This window comes from Notamacropus eugenii, chromosome 2 (assembly GCF_028372415.1).
Source record: "Notamacropus eugenii isolate mMacEug1 chromosome 2, mMacEug1.pri_v2, whole genome shotgun sequence".
Taxonomy (NCBI): Eukaryota; Metazoa; Chordata; class Mammalia; order Diprotodontia; family Macropodidae; genus Notamacropus; species Notamacropus eugenii.
The window spans coordinates 202,397,225-202,416,321 of record NC_092873.1 but is presented as its reverse complement, the minus strand read 5'-3'; positions in this window follow the sequence as shown (position 1 = coordinate 202,416,321).

Here is a 19,097-nt window from a genome sequence, read left to right as displayed (position 1 = left end):
ACCTTTATCAAATTGCTTGCCATCTCAATGAGGGAAGAGTAAGGGAGGGTGAAAAGAGGACAATTTGGAACTCAAAGTTTTGAAAAGGAATATTAAAAATTGTTTGTACATATAATTGGAGAAAAATAAAGTATTAAATAACAGAGAAAAAATAAATTATCAAAGAAAACTATATTGATATTTTAGAAATACAGGTAAAATAGAAATTGAAATAATTCACTTCCTGACAGATATTCCCAAATGAAAATTTCCTGAAATATTATAGCCAAATTCCAGACCTCCCAGATGAAAGAGAAAATACTGCAAACAGTCAAAAAAAAAAAAAGAAAAAATCATAAGGTCACAGACAGAATAACACAAGATTTAGCAGTTTCTACATTATAGGACTGAAGGTTTTGGAATACAATATTCCAGATGACAAAGGAGCTTGGATTACAACTAAGAATCAGTTATGCAACAAATCTGAGTATAATTCTTCAGTGGACAAAATGGGTATTCAATGAAATAGAGGACTTTAAACATTCCTGTTAAAATGACCATAGCTGAATAGAAAATTTACAGTTTTAATATAGGGAGAATATAGGATGGAGGGAAATACATAGTAATCATTAATGGGGGGGGGGGGAAATTACAGTAAGTTTTTTTTTTCTGATAATGACTTCATTTCTCAATTACATAGAGAACTGAGTCAAATTCATAGAAATAAGAGTCATTCCTCAATTGATAAATGGTCAAAGGAAATGAACAGGTAGTTTTCAGACAAAGTATTCAGATAAAACTATCCAGAGTCATGTTAAAAAATACTATAAATCCCTAGTCTTTAGAAATACACAAATTATAAAACTCTAAGGCACCACCCCACACCTTTCAGATTGGCTAATATGACACAGAAGGAAAATGATTAATGTAAAGGGGATGTAGAAAAATCAAGACACTAACACATTGTTGGTTAAGTTGTATACTAATTTAACCATTCTGGAGAGCAATTTGTAACTATATTCAAAAAGCTCTAAAACCATGCATACGCTCTGAGCAAGCAATACCACTACTAAGTCTGCAGCCCGAAGCAATAAAAAAGAAAAAGTATAAATATTAAAAAAAATCTATAGTAACTCTTTTACCAATGGCAAAAAACTGGAAATTGAGGGGATGTCTATCAACTGGGGAATTACTGAACAAGTCCTTATATATGATTGCTATGGAAAACTATTGTGCTTTATGAAGTGACAAGCAAGATGCTCTCAGAAAAACTTTAAAAGACGTGTATGAACTGAAGCAAAGTAAAATGAGCAGAATTAAAACAACATTGTACAAACCAACAGCAATATTGTATGATGATCAACTGTGAAGAAGTTAGCAATTCTCAATCCTACAATGATCCAGTACAATTCTGAAGTACTTAAGATAAAAAATAATACATATCTCCAGAGGGGGGAAAGCACTGATGGAATCTGAATGTAGACTGAGGCATACTTCTTTACTTTGTTTTTCTTGGGTTTTTTTTTTTTGTCTATGTTTTCTTTCACAGTATGATTTACATGGAAATGTGTTTTACATGACTACACATGTATAATCTATGCCAGATCAGTTTTCCTTCTCAATGAATGGAGAAGGAAAGGAGAAAGAAGTTGGAAAACAAAATTTGAAAAAGAAAGAATGTTAAAAATGTTTTACATGTAATTGGGGGAAAATTCACTTTAAAAAATGAGCATACATTTTAATCTAGTAAAATCATTACTAGTTTTGTGCACCCAAAGAGATTAAAGAAAAGAAAAAGGATTATATATACAACAAAATATTTATATATAAATAAACAAAATATTGTTGTACCAAAGAATGGAAAATTGAGGGGATGCTCATCAATTAAAGAATGGCTGTGGCATATGATTGTGACTGAGTCATAGCATGCTATAGGAAATGATGGGAGCAGTGATTTCAGAAAATGCATGTCAAGACCCTTCTGAACTAATGCAAAGCAAAGGGACAAAAACTCACATTAGCAACAATGTTTTCATGATGATCAGAAGTGAAAGATTTGACTACTCTCACAATGCAAGACAATTCCAAAAATCTCATGATTAAAAAAAAAAATTGCTATCTACCTTCAGAAAGAGAATTGATGAACTCTGAGTGTAAATTAAAGTTACAATTTTCTTGTTTTTTTCTTTGTTTTGTGAAATGACTAATAAGGAAATATGTTTGAATGATTTTACATGTATAATTGATATATTATTAGTATTTTCATTGGGGTAGGAGGTGTGAGTAGGGGGCAAGAATCTGGAACTCAAAATTTAAAAAGAAAAGATTGTTGAAAATAAAATTCAAAAATATTTAATATTTGTGTGTTATTTTTTCTCAATGAATTTTAGTTTCCTCATCTATACAAAGGATACAATAAAACATGTGTCAGCAAGATTGCTGTGAAAATTAAATGACATAATATAAAATGAATAATTTGTAAACTTTAATGTATTATTATTGTGGTTGCTGAGAGCAGCAATCACAATAATAGCAATAAATGAAAGAAATAACTTACAAGACTGCATTATTGTGTGAAATTTAATAAGATGACAGTTCAATAAGGATAAATGTAAAATATTATGAGAGTTCCAAAAGTCAACTTCATGAGTACAAGAGGGAGGAGCCATTGCCAAATATAAATGTGTCTGAAAAATAAAAATAAAAGGACAGTGTTTTTTAGAGTACTAAAAGCTCAGTATAAGTAAGCAGTGTGATACAGAATTTAAAAACTTAATACAATCCACATACATTATGAATGTTATTAGATTAGGGCCATGACAATACTGATACTTTCCCCCCTGGTTGTACTACATCTGACGTGCTGTGCCTAGTTCATGGCACTGCAGATCAGGAAGAATATTGGAAAGGTAGACGAGTTTCAGATGATGCAACCTGAATTCATGCCATGATGATTAGTTGAAGAAACTGAAGCTTTTTTGGCTGGATAAAGAGAAGACTGATATTGGGAGGACAGATGGAGATGCAGTAGATAACAGAAGATCCAAACATGGGAATGGTGATTAGCTCTCCCAATATTTGGCCAAACTTTTTTTTTTAACAGAAATAAAGAAAATTTGCAAAAAGGCAAAATTATGCTTACCAATTAATGGGCTACTTAAAGGGGTTTCCCCATCATTATCAAGAAAAATCTTTTTTCAGAGAGAATTTTTCTTTAGAAATAGGTAAAATTAGATGGCCTACGTGAAGTTCCTTCAAACTCTGATATTTCAGGATCCTTTGTTCTCTGAACCATCTTCAATGACCTTAATAAACTTCAAAATATATGTCAGGTTTTTAAATCTCTCAGTGTAGACGTATTTTTATTTCCACATGTCTCCAAAATTTTTATATTTCATTTCACTTCCAGTAAAATGAAATATTTTATTGAATATTTATTGAGATTACTCAATAAAGTTAATCTCTAATAGAGCAAGTGGAATAATCATACAATATTAATACTCCTTTATTAGTTTATTGGAAAGGAAGAAAGAATTTATCTTTGAGACTGTATCCATCCCATTTTCAGCAGAATCTGTAATAGTCAGTGATCCAGGGATGCTACTTAGCACTCACATACACTATATTACTGAAATGGAGCAGTGCTCACAATGTTTCTGAGCATAAGACAAAAACATATTTTTAAAAAAAATTCTAAAATCTTTCTGTAATTCTGTATACACATAAATCATGGGAAATAATAATGTCATAAGACTCAAAAGTGCAATTGATCCAAAGAATCATGGAAACATATGACAGGAATAAGCAGGTTGTATCATGGGGTCAATGATGATTTCAACAAAAGATATGGCATAAAATATATGATTCATGAAATGTATGATTGGAAAATATTGCAGACTAATAATGTAGTGAGAGTATGGTTCAGTAGATAGGCAGTTTGAGTGCTTCCCTGGGAAGTGTAGAATGATAAAACATTTAGAATAGGTATTGTAAGACTCAAGAGGTCCATGGACAGATTACAGGTAGGTCCGTAAATGGACTTAGAAAAGAAGAAAAAAAGCCCTTCTTTATTTTCATTAACTTGTAATTAAAATATAACATTTTTGTTATTTAAAAACATTATTCTGAATATGTGGCCCATAGATTTCACTCATCTGGAGGGGTTCATCTCACGCACGCACACACACACACACACACACACACCATTAAGAATCTCTGAATTTGAAAGAAGGCTTATACGCATCAGAAAGGTCTTCTGATGATTATTGATGAGAAAGCAAGAAAAAGAAAAGTATCTGCAATTTATATAGTAGTTTAAGGTCAATAAAATACTTCACATGTAAGATTTCATTTGATCCTCCTAATAACCCAAGGAAAGGTCGATTTTCTCCATTTTATGGATGAAAATGCTGAAGTTTAGTGAGCAAATGCCAGCCCCTAGAGGGTAGAAGCGTTCATTTTTTTCTTTTTGTATCTCCAGTGCTTAGCACGGTAATACAGTACCTGACACATGGTAGACACAATAGAAGTTTGATAAATGTTTATAGTGAATCAAATTACTTCTCCTGGTTGACAAAACTAAAAAAAAAAAAAAAGATTATGGACAGAATGGTTGGAATCAAATCAGGCTCTTTATGGCTTCGACTTTGTGGTACAATGGAAAGAATGCTAGATAAAGAAAGTCAAAGTGCTGGTATTTTAACACAGGTTCATTCCCTCCTTACTGTTTATATCACCTTGGGAAAATCACCTTGCTTCTCTGGAACTCAATTTTCTCATGAGCAGTATTAGCAAGTTGGACCAGAATATCCCTAAAATCTATTACAGCAATAAGTCTATGATACCACAATATCTTACTCTTTCCAGATTATAATGTTACCCTGTATCACATGACAGTATGTGATAAGCATGGATACAAAGTGATATGGGGAAAAAAAAGAAAGTGATCTGTACTGCTGGAGGGAGTTTATGATGGATTCATAAAAGCACTGATAATTTGAGGTTATGCTGTGGGAAATTTTGGAAGTTTGTAGAATCATCTTAGGTCTTGTGAGCTTTCAGAAAAACTTCTCTCATAGGGCTTTAAAAAACTTTTAAAGTTTATAGTGCTAAATAAAGTGATTTTATAACAACCATAATTATCATTGTTGTTTTTATATTATTGCTGTTATTATCCAAAGCTGTTATGGACTTTGGCACCTCCCCTCCTGATTTTATTAATGAGGAAAATGAGACACATAAAAGTTAAGTAAATTGCCCAAGTTTATACAGCATGGGAAGTCTAGGACTAAGAACCAAACCCAATTCTTCTGACTATAAAATGTATTATTCTTCCCATTTTCTCATACTATGCATATTAAAGAAACTCATAGTAGCAATGAACAATTGAATAGCCATGAATTCACTATGACTGAGTTGTCTTATTGCAAGTTCTCAATAAACATTACTACCCATTAACAGCAGAAATTGCAGTGATGTTCACCCTGTATCAGTTGAATGATCAGGACTCTAGCTATGTAGAAATGTACATGCAATAGAATAAAACTCTCTATTTCAGTCACTTGAATCCTATTGTTTTCCAAGAATCATGGCCTTTGACAAGATGCAAGCTGCTGGGGGAGGAGCCAAGATGGTGGAGTAGGAAGACACACATATGCTAGCTCTGAACCCACAGCCCATAAAATACCTGTAAAGAAGAACTCCCAACAAATTCTGGAGCAGCAGAAACCACAGAACAACAGAGCAGATGAGATTTCTGTTCCAGAAAGCCCTGAAAAACTGACCCGAAGGGTCCGTTGCACACTGGACCAGGAGCAGAGCCCAGCCTTGCCTTAGCCACATGGCACCGAGAGGAGCAGATCCAAGCAGGCTCCAGGGACAGACTCTCCAGCAGTCACACAGGTCCCTCCACCCACGGGTGACAAGGGTCGATAAGAGAGTCTTTTTGGGTGGCCAACAGGGGAGGAGGGTGTCCCAGTGGGTTGGGCCCCCTCAGGGGTCAGCAGCGGGGGCGGCAATGGACAGGGGCTCCCCAAGCAGGCAGGAGCCAGGATCCATTGTTGAAAGTCTCTGTATAAACCCCCTGAGGGAACTGAGACCCGTGAGGCAGCCCTGCCCCCACCTGAGCACCTGAACTTAATCTCACACTGAATAGCAGCCCCACCCCCGCCCAAAGCCCTGAGGTGGGGAAGCAGCATTTGATTCTCAGACCCCAAGCTCTGGCTGGGCGGATCTGGAGGCGTGGTGGGTGTGGAAAGAAAACTCAGAAGTCAAGTCACTGGCTAGGAAAATGCCCAGAAAAGGGAAAAAAAAAATAACACTATAGAAGGTTACTTTCTTGGTGAACAGATAATTCCTCCCTTCCTTTCAGATGAGGAAGAACAATGCTTACCATCAGGGAAAGACACAGAAGTCAAGGGTTCTGTATCCCACACATCCAAAATAAATATATCATGGGCTCAGGCCATGGAAGAGCTCAAAAAGGATTATGAAAATCAAGTTAGAGAGGTGGAGGAAAAACTGGGAAGAGAAATGAGAGAGATGCAAGAAAAGCATGAGAAGCAGGTCAACATCTTGCTAAAGGAGACCCAAAAAAATGCTGAAGAAAATAACACCTTGAAAAATAGGCTAACTCAATTGGCAAAAGAGGTTCAAAAATCCAATGAGGAGAAGAATGCTTTCAAAAGCAGAATTAGCCAAATGGAAAAGGAGGTTCAAAAGCTCACTGAAGAAAATAGTTCTTTCAAAATTAGAATGGAACAGATGGAGGCTAATGACTTTGTGAGAAACCAAGAAACCACAAAACAAAACCAAAAGAATGAAAAAATGGAAGATAATGTGAAATATCTCATTGGAAAAACAACTGACCTGGAAAATAGATCCAGGAGAGACAATTTAAAAATTGTGGGACTCCCTGAAAGCCATGATAAGAAAAAGAGCCTAGACATCATCTTTCATGAAATTATCAAGGAAAACTGCCCTGAGATTCTAGAACCAGAGGGCAAAATAAGTATTCAAGGAATCCACAGATCACTGCCTGAAAGAGATCCAAAAAGAGAAACTCCTAGGAACACTGTGCCCAAATTCCAGAATTCCCTAGTCAAGGAGAAAATATCGCAAGCAGCTAGAAAGAAACAATTCAAGTATTGTGGAAATACAATCAGGATAAAACAAGATCTAGCAGCTTCTACATTAAGGGATCGAAGGGAATGGAATAGGATATTCCAGAAGTCAAAGGAACTAGGACTAAAACCAAGAATCACCTACCCAGCAAAACTGAGTATAATACTTCAGGGGAAAAATTGGTCTTTCAATGAAATACAGGACTTTCAAGCATTCTTGATGAAAAGACCAGAGCTGAAAAGAAAATTTGACTTTCAAACACAAGAATGAAGAGAAGCATGAAAAGGTGAACAGCAAAGAGAAGTCATAAGGGACTTACTAAAGTTGAACTGTTTACATTCCTGCATGGAAAGACAATATTTGTAACTCTTGAAACTTTTCAGTATCTGGGTAGTGGGTGGGATTACACACACACACACACGCACACACAGAGAGACAGAGCACAGAGTGAATTGAATAGGATGGGATTATATCTTTAAAAAATGAAATTAAGTGGTGAGAGAGAAATATATTGGGAGGAGAAAGGGAGAAATGGAATGGGGCAAATTATCTCTCATAAAAGAGGCAAGCAAAAGACTTTTTAGTGGAGGAAAAAAGAAGGGAGGTGAGAGAAAAACATGAAGTTTACTCTCATCATATTCTACTAAAGGAAGGAATAAAATGCACACTCATTTTGGTATGAAAACCTATCTTACAATACAGGAAAGTGGGGGATAAGGGGATAAGCAGGGTGGGGGGGATGATGGAAGGGAGGGCATGGGGAGGAGGGAGCAGTTTGAAGTCAACACTCTGGGAGGGACAGTATCAAAAGAGAGAATAGAAGCAATGAGGGGCAGGATGGGATGGAGGGAAATGTAGTTAGTCTTACACAGCACAATTATTGTGGAGGTTATTTGCAAAACTATACAGATACGGCCTATATTTAATTGCTTGCCTTCCAAAGGGAATGGGTAAGGAGTTAGGGATGAAGAGAAGTTGGAACTCAAAGTTTTAGGATCAGCTGGGGAGTACTGTTCTTGCTACTAGGAAATAAGAAATACAGGTAAAGGGGTGTAGAAAGTTATCTGGCCCTACAGGACAAGGGAGAAGATGGGAACAGATTGGTGATAGGGGCAATTAGAATGCTTGGCGTTTTGGGGTGGGGGGAGGGGACAAATGGGGAGAAAATTTGGAACCCGAAATTTTGTGAAAATGAATGTTAAAAGTTAAATAAATTAATAAAAAAAAATAGATGCAAGGTGCTTCATGTTTTGTTTCTTTATAGTAATTGGTATAAGTCCCAACTGAAGTGATATCTTTTACTGAGAGCTTTTCATAACCCTTCTTAATCCTAGTACCTTCCTTCTGTTAATTAGTTACCATTTTCCCTGTATATAGCTTGCTTTGTTTATATTTGTTTTCATGTTGTCTCTTTCATTAGATTGTAAACTGCTTGAGGGAAAAGACTATTTTTTGCCTATTTTGTATCCCTGGCACTTAGCACTTTGCCTGGAACATGATAGGTGCTTAATGATTATTGATTGATTGATTGATCGACACAAGGAACATGTTAGATGGGGCAGCAAAATATTGATGTTACTATTTCTCCATTAATTCTCTATTTATTCTTGCTGGTCTCCCCAGGATTGAATTTGAGCGTTTTTCAGTTGTTTGTGGACATTTTTTTATAAAACACATACTCATTCCTTCCCTATTTCAATAACTATTCAGCACCTACATCATAAAATGTACTGTTATAAGCACACTGGTCTAAGTACAGAAAAATTAATGAATTGTGGCTTCTTCACTGATATGGCTTTATGTAGTAATAAAAAATGGATGATAAAGTATAAAGTTTTGCCATCACCTCTCCATCCTTCCTAAACTACTTAAGTGGTATCTATCCCTAAAGCTCATCTTTCTATATCATGACTGCTCAATAAACTCATGTGGATTTCTATTACCTCTAGGATGAAATATAAATTCCTCCATTTGGCAATTAAAGACCTCCTTAGCTTGGCTTGATCCTATATTTCCAGGATAATTATGCATACCTCACCTTTCACCCAAAACATAGGCTAGCCAAAGAAACTTTCTTGCCCATCTTCTTTTTGCAACTTTGGGTAGGTTTTCCTCATGACTAAAATATAATATCTTTTCCCTTCTGCCTCTTAAAAGTGCTAATTTCCTTCAAAGTCCAATTCAAGTCCAACTCTTATATGAAGGTTTTTCTTCGTGATTCTTCCAGTGCTAATGCTAGTGCGTGTGCATGTATGTGCATGTATTTATATATGTATACGTATGCATATATGTATGTATTCAAATCTGTTTCTGTGTAAGCAAATATACAAATGGCATCCCGAAAGTCTTAGTGCAGCTTTGATAGAAGGATAAATGGTTAAATACTACAAATTTATTTCAAAGGTTATTTAAAATTTTAAATTATTAATGTTTCTAATTAAAACTAAATAGTTCCACTGTCTTATATTATACTTTGATCTAGCCAATAGTAAAACTTTGTAAAAATTTTTACGAACACTAATTAGTACTTGAAAGAATTGCCTTTGTAGTACAAGCCTTAAATCAACCCTAAAAAGTATTGATGCATATGTGATACGTTTTATGTGATCCCACAAGAAAATAACTAATGGAGATAGTTCAGGTGACCAAGATGGTCAAGCAAGAGCACCTCCTCTACCAATCAGCTGGTCTAAAAATGTCATCCGGAAGATATAATTACAGGGCTCCTTATTTTTAAAAAAATCAAATTTATTATATAAAGTTTAAAATTACACCAGACTTTAGGGTCCATAAGTGCATATTTGCATGTCCATATACATATACATTTATATATGCATGCAATACATATGTATATGTATAAAAGTTCATGTATGCACACACATATATGTGAATGTGTACACACGCACAAACTTATGCCTGACTACATACCTGTAGTTCAACAAGGTAGAATATAAGTTTTTTGCAGCAGAAATTTTTATTTTTATCTTTGCATCCTTAGTACTTGGCACTTAGAAGACAATATATTCAGATTTTTTAATGAGGAAAGCACTTTGTTAACCATTGACCGCCATACAAAGGTTATCACTTCTTGCATTACATCAAGAGTGGTTACAAGGCTTGGTCTTGTTGGAGATTTCAGATGTGGATGTGGACATACTAATTATTTCAGACAGGTCAAAAGAAGACAGTATTGGCTCTGAATACATCACCTGAGCAAGTAAATTAGCTTAGCAAGACCTATATATGAACCCAAAAGGGAAAGCTATCTTTGTGTAACTGGTTCTGCCTGAACATATAATTTTTGCTGATTTATGGTCCTGCTGATGCATAGCAAGAACTCTATAAAGAGGCTTGGGATCTGAGAAAATTGGACATCTTGGAGGAGGAATAAGGAAAGGAGGTGCCTGCATGCTCTACGTTGCAGGGAGGAGGAGAGTTAAAGTTTAATGAATATTATATGCTTTGACTAAGATTGGAGTGGCATTGTTATCATGACAAGTTTATTGCCACAGCAACTGGTTGGAGCATTGCAGAGCCAATAAAGCATTTGTGGGTGCTTGGTGTTGCTACATTTCTTTCAATGTTGCTATTCTGATGGCACAACTTTTACTTCTAAATCTCTATGGGACATCAATCAATCACAAGCATTTGTTAAGCATCTGCTTTATGCCATTATGGGTCCCTGTCCTATCCATGTGTGCTGCCATCAGAGACTCCAAACCAAAAATGAAACGGCCTTTGCCTTGAGGAACATAAATATATCTGGGATGACAAGTATATACCCGGCACACACAAGATAATTTTGCATTGGAGGAGGAGGAGGTAGTAGAAACTGAGAGAATTAGCAAATAAAACTGATATAAACACATAGTATTTGTATTTAATTTTGAAGAAAACTAGGGATTTTAAGAACTGATGAGGGAATCACCTTACAGTCTTAAGGAACAGCCTAGGTCAAGGCACAGAAATGGGAAGCATAATGCTATGTAATATGTGAAGAGCAGGAGGAAAGGAAGTTTGACTGAACCATTAAGTCTTTGAAGGGAAATAATATGAAATAATACAGGAAAGGTAGATTGGAACTTAGTTTTGAAGAGTCCCAAATCTAAACTTAACCATTCTCCAGACTCTGTGGTCCTAGAGAAAAAATTTCTTTTACTGGTTTTATTTTGTTTTGACTCATACGCTCACAGAATGTTAGAGTTGAATGGGAATATAAAGGTCATAGATGCAGAGAGAGAGAAAAAAGAGAAAAAGTTTCAAGCCTAGGATTATATAACAGGGTTTTCTTATATGTATGTGTGTGTGTGTGCCTGTGTGTGTGTGTATGTGTGTGTTTATATGTCTGTGTGTGTATGTGTTAGCTCAGATCAACTGCTATACAAAATATCTATTGTTCTCTGTTTTTTAACATGTAAAAAAGTATTTTATTTATCAGTATTGCTAAACTGGAAATACATTAGGATTGAGGGTTGCAATTATTGTATACACAGCTTTGCAACATTAAATATTTGGAACTCTTTCACAGTAATTGACCTACCCCCTGAATTACTGTTTGCTATAGTACTTTTGATTGAACTGAGGATTATATTGCGTTGGAGGGATGTAAAGTATAGTCCAAGTAATATGGTAGATGGTAGAAAAAATGATGATATATATTCTACCAGATACAGAGATACATGCCAACATTTCCATAGACAACTATTAATTGCAACTACGTGGCATAGTAGCTGGAACGCCAGTGTGCCAGTAGCTAGTGTGACCCTGGGCAAAGTCACAACCTCAGTTTTCTTCATTTTTCTCATTTGTAAAATGGGGGAAACAGCAGCACTTATCTCCCAGGGATGTTATGAGGGTCAAATGAGATAATAATTGTAAAGCACTTAGCACAGTGAATGGCACAAAGTCCTACGTAAATGTTAGCTACTGATAACTATCAAGGGGATCCTTTGAGAGCCTTCTGTTGATGATGATGACCACCAGGAAGCAGAGTTTTGATCTTTACTGGGAAAGATGTAATTATCAGAGACCAAGTATGAAGCATGTTAATAGGCAGATCTTCAACTATTAGGACAATTCTTTTATTATGTTCATTGGGTCATGGAGCAGTAAGAGTATCAGCACCAGGAACTCTGGAGGATATAGAGAAGGGAAGCATTTATTGTCTCGTATGGTGCAAGGCACTATGCTAAGTACTTTACAAATAGCATCTTATTTGATTCTCATAGCAACTCTGAAAGATAATTGCTGTTATTATCCTGATTTTATAGCTGAAGAAACTGCAAAGGTTAAGTAACTTACACAGGGTCACATACCTACAAAACATATGAGGCCAGATTTGAACTTCGGTCTTCCAAAATGCAGGCCCAATAATCTATCCACTATGCCAGCTAGCTACCTAGTAATTTCACGTAAGGACAGATTACAGGCTATTAGACTACCAAACCTATGAAGTCATGGACCTTTACAGAGAGGTAATTTACTGAACCAAATGATTAGAACATGCCACAAATCTGATGCAGGAATGACATAGCAGGCAGAGAAATGTGGGCAGTCATTGGAGAAACTTTGAGGGACCAGCTTCATATACATATATGTGTGTGTGTGTGTGTGTATACATATACTCACAAAGATACATTGAAATTAAAATGCCTTGAGGTTACAGTATTAAAATATCTGTAAATACTTCATAGCCAGCTTGGTAGTAGAGACAGCACTGACCATACTCTTCTAAAGCTCCACACCTGTGTGGTGTTTCTATCAATACCCCACTAGGAGAGGGTTAAGGTCTCCAACTTTCTTAAGATTGGAGAACCTATTGTAAAGGTGTCTGATTATGGCCATAGTGTGCAGTACATGGGTCAGGCTAGAAGACTCAAATTTTCAGGGGGGACTGAGTTTGATGTGTTGCTATTGAGGCAGCTATGATTATCTGAGTGAAATAGCCTAACTATACCCCCACTCCAGCTGATCAGACCTAGTAAAATCTACTTGGCCAACAGAAGAAGAGGATAGAAATGGTGAATGCATATAGGTGTGATGGAAAATATTCTTTCAAGTTTCTCAGATATAGACAAGAGATCAAATGACCGCTTTCTCTACATCACCTATACTCCACTAAGAGAGAACAAAGCATGTTCAAATAGAAAGAAGCAACTTTCTTGGAGGTGAAAAGGGACATGTAGCCCAAGTTACAGAAACATCATGTATGAAGAAACCAGTGGAAGAGTTTGAGCTCCCTTTTCTAGAAGCAGCTAGGTGGCACAGTGGGCAGAATGCTAGGCCTAGAGTCATAAAGATTTTAGTTCAAATCCAGCTTCAGACATATTATCTGTGTGATCTTTGACCAGTGACTTGACTTCAGTTTGCCTTAGTTTCCTCATCTGTAAAATGGTGATATAACAGCACCTACCTCTCAGGGATGTCTAAAGGAATAAATGAGATAATAATTACAAAACACTTAGCATAGTGCCTGACAAATAGCAAGCAATGTATGAAGTTAACTATTATTATTTGTTATTTCTAATGCTATTATGATCATTTTTAATAAATATGATCTTGATGGTCACATATGTGTCTGTATGTATATGAATATATGTGTATATATATACATATATACATATATACACACACATGTGTGTGTGTGTGTGTGTATGTGTGTGTGTGCTAGATTATGCAAAAGAATAGGACATTAGCATGCTGAAAGGTGAATAACAGTGAACCAGCATCAAGAAATGTCAATGATATAATGGGTGGGGGGAGAGATGAGAGAAGCAGCAAAGCCTCCAAAGGAGCTTTTCAGTGCAAACAGAATAACAAATAACCTGAGGGGGAGGAAAATTTCCTTCTTGGACCTCAGGGACAATCTGAAAGAATTTTGTGTGTGTGTGTGTGTGTGTGTGTGTGTGTGTGTGTATGATTAATGTCCTCATTGAAACCTGGTAACTGTACATCTCACTAAAATTAATATATGTGAGAAGAATGGGAATATTGATGGAAGAAGAACAGAGAAAGGAAGGAAGGATGGAAAGAAGGAAGGAAGAAAGGAGAGAAGGAGGAAAGGAAGGGAGGGAGAGATGGAGGAAGGAAGGAAGAAGGGAAGGAAAGAAGGAAGGAAGGGGATGGAGAAAGAGGAGGATAAGGAGGAAGGAGAGAAACAGAAGCAACAACAACAAAGAAAATAAAATGGTGGATAGGCACACTATGCCATGAGTTTGAGATGGCATGAGTTCTGGGCTGCTTCTTAGGCAGCCAGTCAGTTTTTATATTAGAGTTAAAGCAAGTAATGTCACTTTACAGGCTTCATGTGCCTAGGTTGGATCATATACCTATAGAAATGTTACAGAAGAATACTACTTTTTCAGGGGCTGAATGCTGGTTGGAGACATGAACTACTTTACAATTCTGTTTTATCTCATGAACTTTGGAATAACTTTGGTCTGACTAATGAAAGTATTAGATAAGGTTAAAAAAATCTAAAGTTGCCATTATTATGTGCCTTTTTTACAAGGCTTCTCTCAAAGTAAGTCAGTTCTTCTGTAACTTGACATATGCATTCCTAAAAAAAAATCACTGCACTATGCTAAATCATAAAGTGAAAACCACAGGATTTGGCAGTGGGGGAAGATTGGATTAGGAGCACACATTAAAAATTTCAGTCAATAGTATGCCATATAAAACATGAGAGGATAGGAACCTAAGAAAATAATAACACAGTCTTATTCATTTTAAATGGCTAGGAAAAACATTAATGGTATGACAAATAGTTGAAAAATCCATGACTTTGGGCACCCAGGCTTCCTGGGTCTCAGACTACTGGTAGGGAAGGAAGTATTCTGAGTTGTTTTAGGCATGGGAGTGGAGTGCACAGGTGTGGATCAGTCTAGCATCATCTACCAGTTCTCACTGTGTCAGAAAATATACCATAAACACAGAACTTCACCTTAAAAAAGAGCAGTGCTGGTGCAAATGGGAGACCAAGGGTTGTACCTTGTGACTTATTGTTAAATGGTTCATTTTTTTCTGTGGAAATCACTCATAAGAAAATCCCTTTTCTCTGTGATCCAACTGTTCCTTAATATATTAATTGCCTTGGAACAAATTAGCACTTTCAGAACAAGCGTTGTAATAAAACTTAAGATATATTGGTCACACAGTGTCTCAACAGAGAGTCAGCACTGAACTAGGAAACCTAGAAATATTTGCTAGTTATGTATGCTCAAAGAACTAAAGAATTTTTACTAGGCTAAACCCAAAATGTATAAATAATTATTCAATTCTGGTGAGAAAAGATAAAAATTAGAGGAACAAAGTATACTTTCAAGTGGGGAAAATTATAGATGGAGTTAGACAAAACAATACACATTTTGACCAATTTAAGAATTCTCATTCTATTTAATTCCCATTGTGCTCTCCCTTAAATCTTTTCCATAGCATCCACCTAACATTCTAGTGACCTTCCTTTATATGTCTCAAATTAGTGAGGATACAAATTACTAGTGTTAACCAGAAATAATCTGCCACTCTCCCACTGGTTATTGATATCAAGAGCATATAAAACAAGAAGTAACATGCTCAGAAAGGTGTTTACCACTGTTTTATAAGATATCTAGCAGAGAATCCAACAGAGATTCCCTGTGAATTATGAAGCACTCGGGATATTTCTTTTTTTTTCAGATGATATTGTGTCTATTACATCAAGCCTTGCAACATTAAAGTTCCTCCTAAATGGAAACTATAATAACTCAAAAGGTTTCATCTAATGTGCGCATAAAGCAAAAAGCAGGGGGAGGGAAAAAGGTAGGGCAGATTGGGGAAGTCGTAGTTAGAAACAAAACACTTTTGAGGAGTGACAGGGTAAAGGTGGGAGAAAATAGAAAAAAATGAAGAGAGGAAATAGGATGGAGGGAAATACAGTTGTCTTTAAGAACATTTACATTAAGTTGCAGCACTGCTGGATCTCCGGCATATCAGCCCAGGACAGGAGTCCAGTAAAACCGAGTAAGTGAGAGCCACGGAGCCCCAGGTATCTGCAGCAGCTTCTCCTGAGACTATCAGCCCTCAGATAAAATGTCTTCAAGTCACCTATTTGAACTTCTGGGAGCCAAAATGATGGAGTTATTGGGAAATGCTGTCTCCCCCTCCCCTTGTTGACCTTGAAATAATCATAAAATATTTCCCCAGAAAAATTCTGGATCAGTGGGATCAGCAGAAGGGGCAAATAGTCTCATAGCATGTGAGGCTAGGAAAATTGCTAAGGAGGATTCCTCTTACTGTGGCAGAAGGGGAACAGTAGAGAACCAGAGCTGTCCCAAACAGCCCCACCTCAGTAAACCAAGAGGACATTCAGAGCCCTAGGTGGGTGGAGCCTCACAACCACCAACACTAGGACTCCAGGCATGCTTCAGCATGCCAGGGGAAATGGGAAGACACTAGGGCAGCCAGGATCAGCAACATCTGAACTTGCCTTTGCTCTACCTCAGCTGAGGAGATTTACCATGGCCAGACCACCCCTCCCCCACACTTAACAAGCTAGCTCCAGGGCAAATTCTGGGAAACACAAAAAGATGTCACCTGGCCTCTGCTTTCTCACACCAGGTAGTTCAGGAACAGGTTATTTAGTCTCTAACTGAAAGAACCAGAGGCCACAACACAAAAAGCCTCATCATCATGAGTAAGAAGCAAAACAGGAAAGAAAAGATCACAGAATCTTTCTATGGGGACAAGAACTACAACAGGGATACAAAAGAGGTCAGCATTCAGACTGTACTCCCATCTGAAACTTCAGAAAGGACAGATTCTGGACTGGGCACAAGGACAAAGAGCACTTCTAAGAGCTGAAGAAGGATTTCAAAAGCCAAATTAGAGAAATAGAAGAAAAACTGGCCAATGATTTTAAAAGTATGGAAAAAGAATTCACTGAAGAGAACAGCTCCTTGAAAAGGAAAATTGGACAAATGGAAAAGGAAACACAAAAACTAACTGGAGAAAATAATGCCTTAAAAGTAAAATTTGGACAGATGGAAAAGGAGATGCAAAAGTTAACTGAAGAAAACAATCTGATAAAAATTAGAATTGGGCAAGTAGAAGCTAAGGAGTCTAGGACACATGAAGAATCAGTCAAACAAAATCTAAAGAATGAAAAGATAGAAGAAAATGTAAAATATCTAATTGGAAAAACAACTGACCTAGAAAATTGATTCATGAAAGAAAATTTAATAATTATTGGCCTACAAAAAGATCGTGATGAAAAAAGAGCCTGGAAAATATCTTCCAAGAAATCATCCAGGAAAACTGCCCAGAAGTCCTAGATCCAGAGGGCAAAATAGTCATCAAAAGTCTCCACTATTCACCTCCCAAAAGTAATCCCAAACTAAAAACACCAAGGAATATCGTTGCCAAATTCTAGAACTATCAAGTGAAAGAGAAAATACTACGGGCAGCCACAAAGAAATTATTCAAATATTGAGGCAATATGATTACTAAACATATATGCTTCAAGTGGTACAGCATCCAAATTCTTAGAGGAGAAGTTAAGGGGGTTACAGGAAGAAACAGACAGCAAAACTATACTAGTAGGGGACCACAAACTCCCCCTCTCTGAACTTGATAAATCTAACATCAAAATAAACAAGAAAGAAGTTAAGGAGGTAAATAAAACTCTTGATAAGATAGATATGATAGATCTCTGCAGAAAATTGAATGGATATAGAAAGAAATATACCTTTTTCTCAGCAGTACATGGCACATACACGAGAACTGACCACGTACTAGGGCATAAAAACCTCACAATCCAGTGCAGAAAGGCAGAGATAGTCAATGCATCCTTCTCATATCATAATACAATAAAACATATATAATAAAAAGCCATGGAAAGATAGACCAAAAATTAATTGGACACTAAATAATCTAATCCTAAAGAATGAGTGGATTAAACAACAAATCATAGAAACAGTCAACAGTTTCATTCAAGAGAAAGACAATAATGAGACAACCTACCAATCTTATGGGAAACTGCAAAAGCAGTTCGTAAGAGAAGTTTTATATCTTTGAATACTTACATGAATAAAGTAGAGAAAGAGGAGGTGAATGAATTGGGCATGCAGCTGAAAAAGCCAGAAAAAGAACAAATTGAAAATCCCCAAGTAAATAACAAATAAGAAATACTGAAAATCAAAGAAGAGATTAATAAAATTGAAATTAAGAAAACTATTGAACTAATAAATTAAACTAAGAGTTGGTGTTATAAAAAAAACCAATAAAATTGAGAAACCTTTGATCAATTTTATTTAAAAAAAGAGAGAAGAAACCAAATTATTCATATAAAAAAATGAAAAAGGGAAACTCACCTCCAATGAGGAGGAAATTAAGGACATAAATAGAAATTACTTTGCCCAACTGTATGCCCATAAATTTGACAATCTAAAAGAGATGGATGATTATTTTAAAAAATATAAATTGCCCAGATTAACAGAAGAGGAAGATGAATACTTAAAAAATTCCAACTCAGAAAAAGAAATTGAAGGAGCCATCAATGAACTCCCTAGGAAAAAATTTCCAGGGCACTTACAAGTGAATTCTATAGAACGTTTAAAGTACAGTTAATTCCAATACTATATAAACTATTTGGAAAATTGGGGAAGAAGGAGTCCTCCCAAATTGTTTTCATGGTACAAATATGATTTTGATACCTAATCTAGGAAGAGTCAAAACAGAGAAAGAAAATTATAGACCAATTTCTCGAATCAATATAGATGCTAAAATTTTAAATAAAATTTTAGCAAAAAGAATACAGCAACTTATCATGAGAAAAATACATTATGATCAGGTGGTATTTATAGTAGGAATGTAGGGCTGGTTTAATATTAGGCAAATTATTAGGATTATTGATCATATCAACAACAAAACTAACAGAAATCACATTATCATCTCAATGCATACAGAAAAAGCTTTTGACAAAATACAACACCCATTTCTATTGAAAACACTGGAGAACA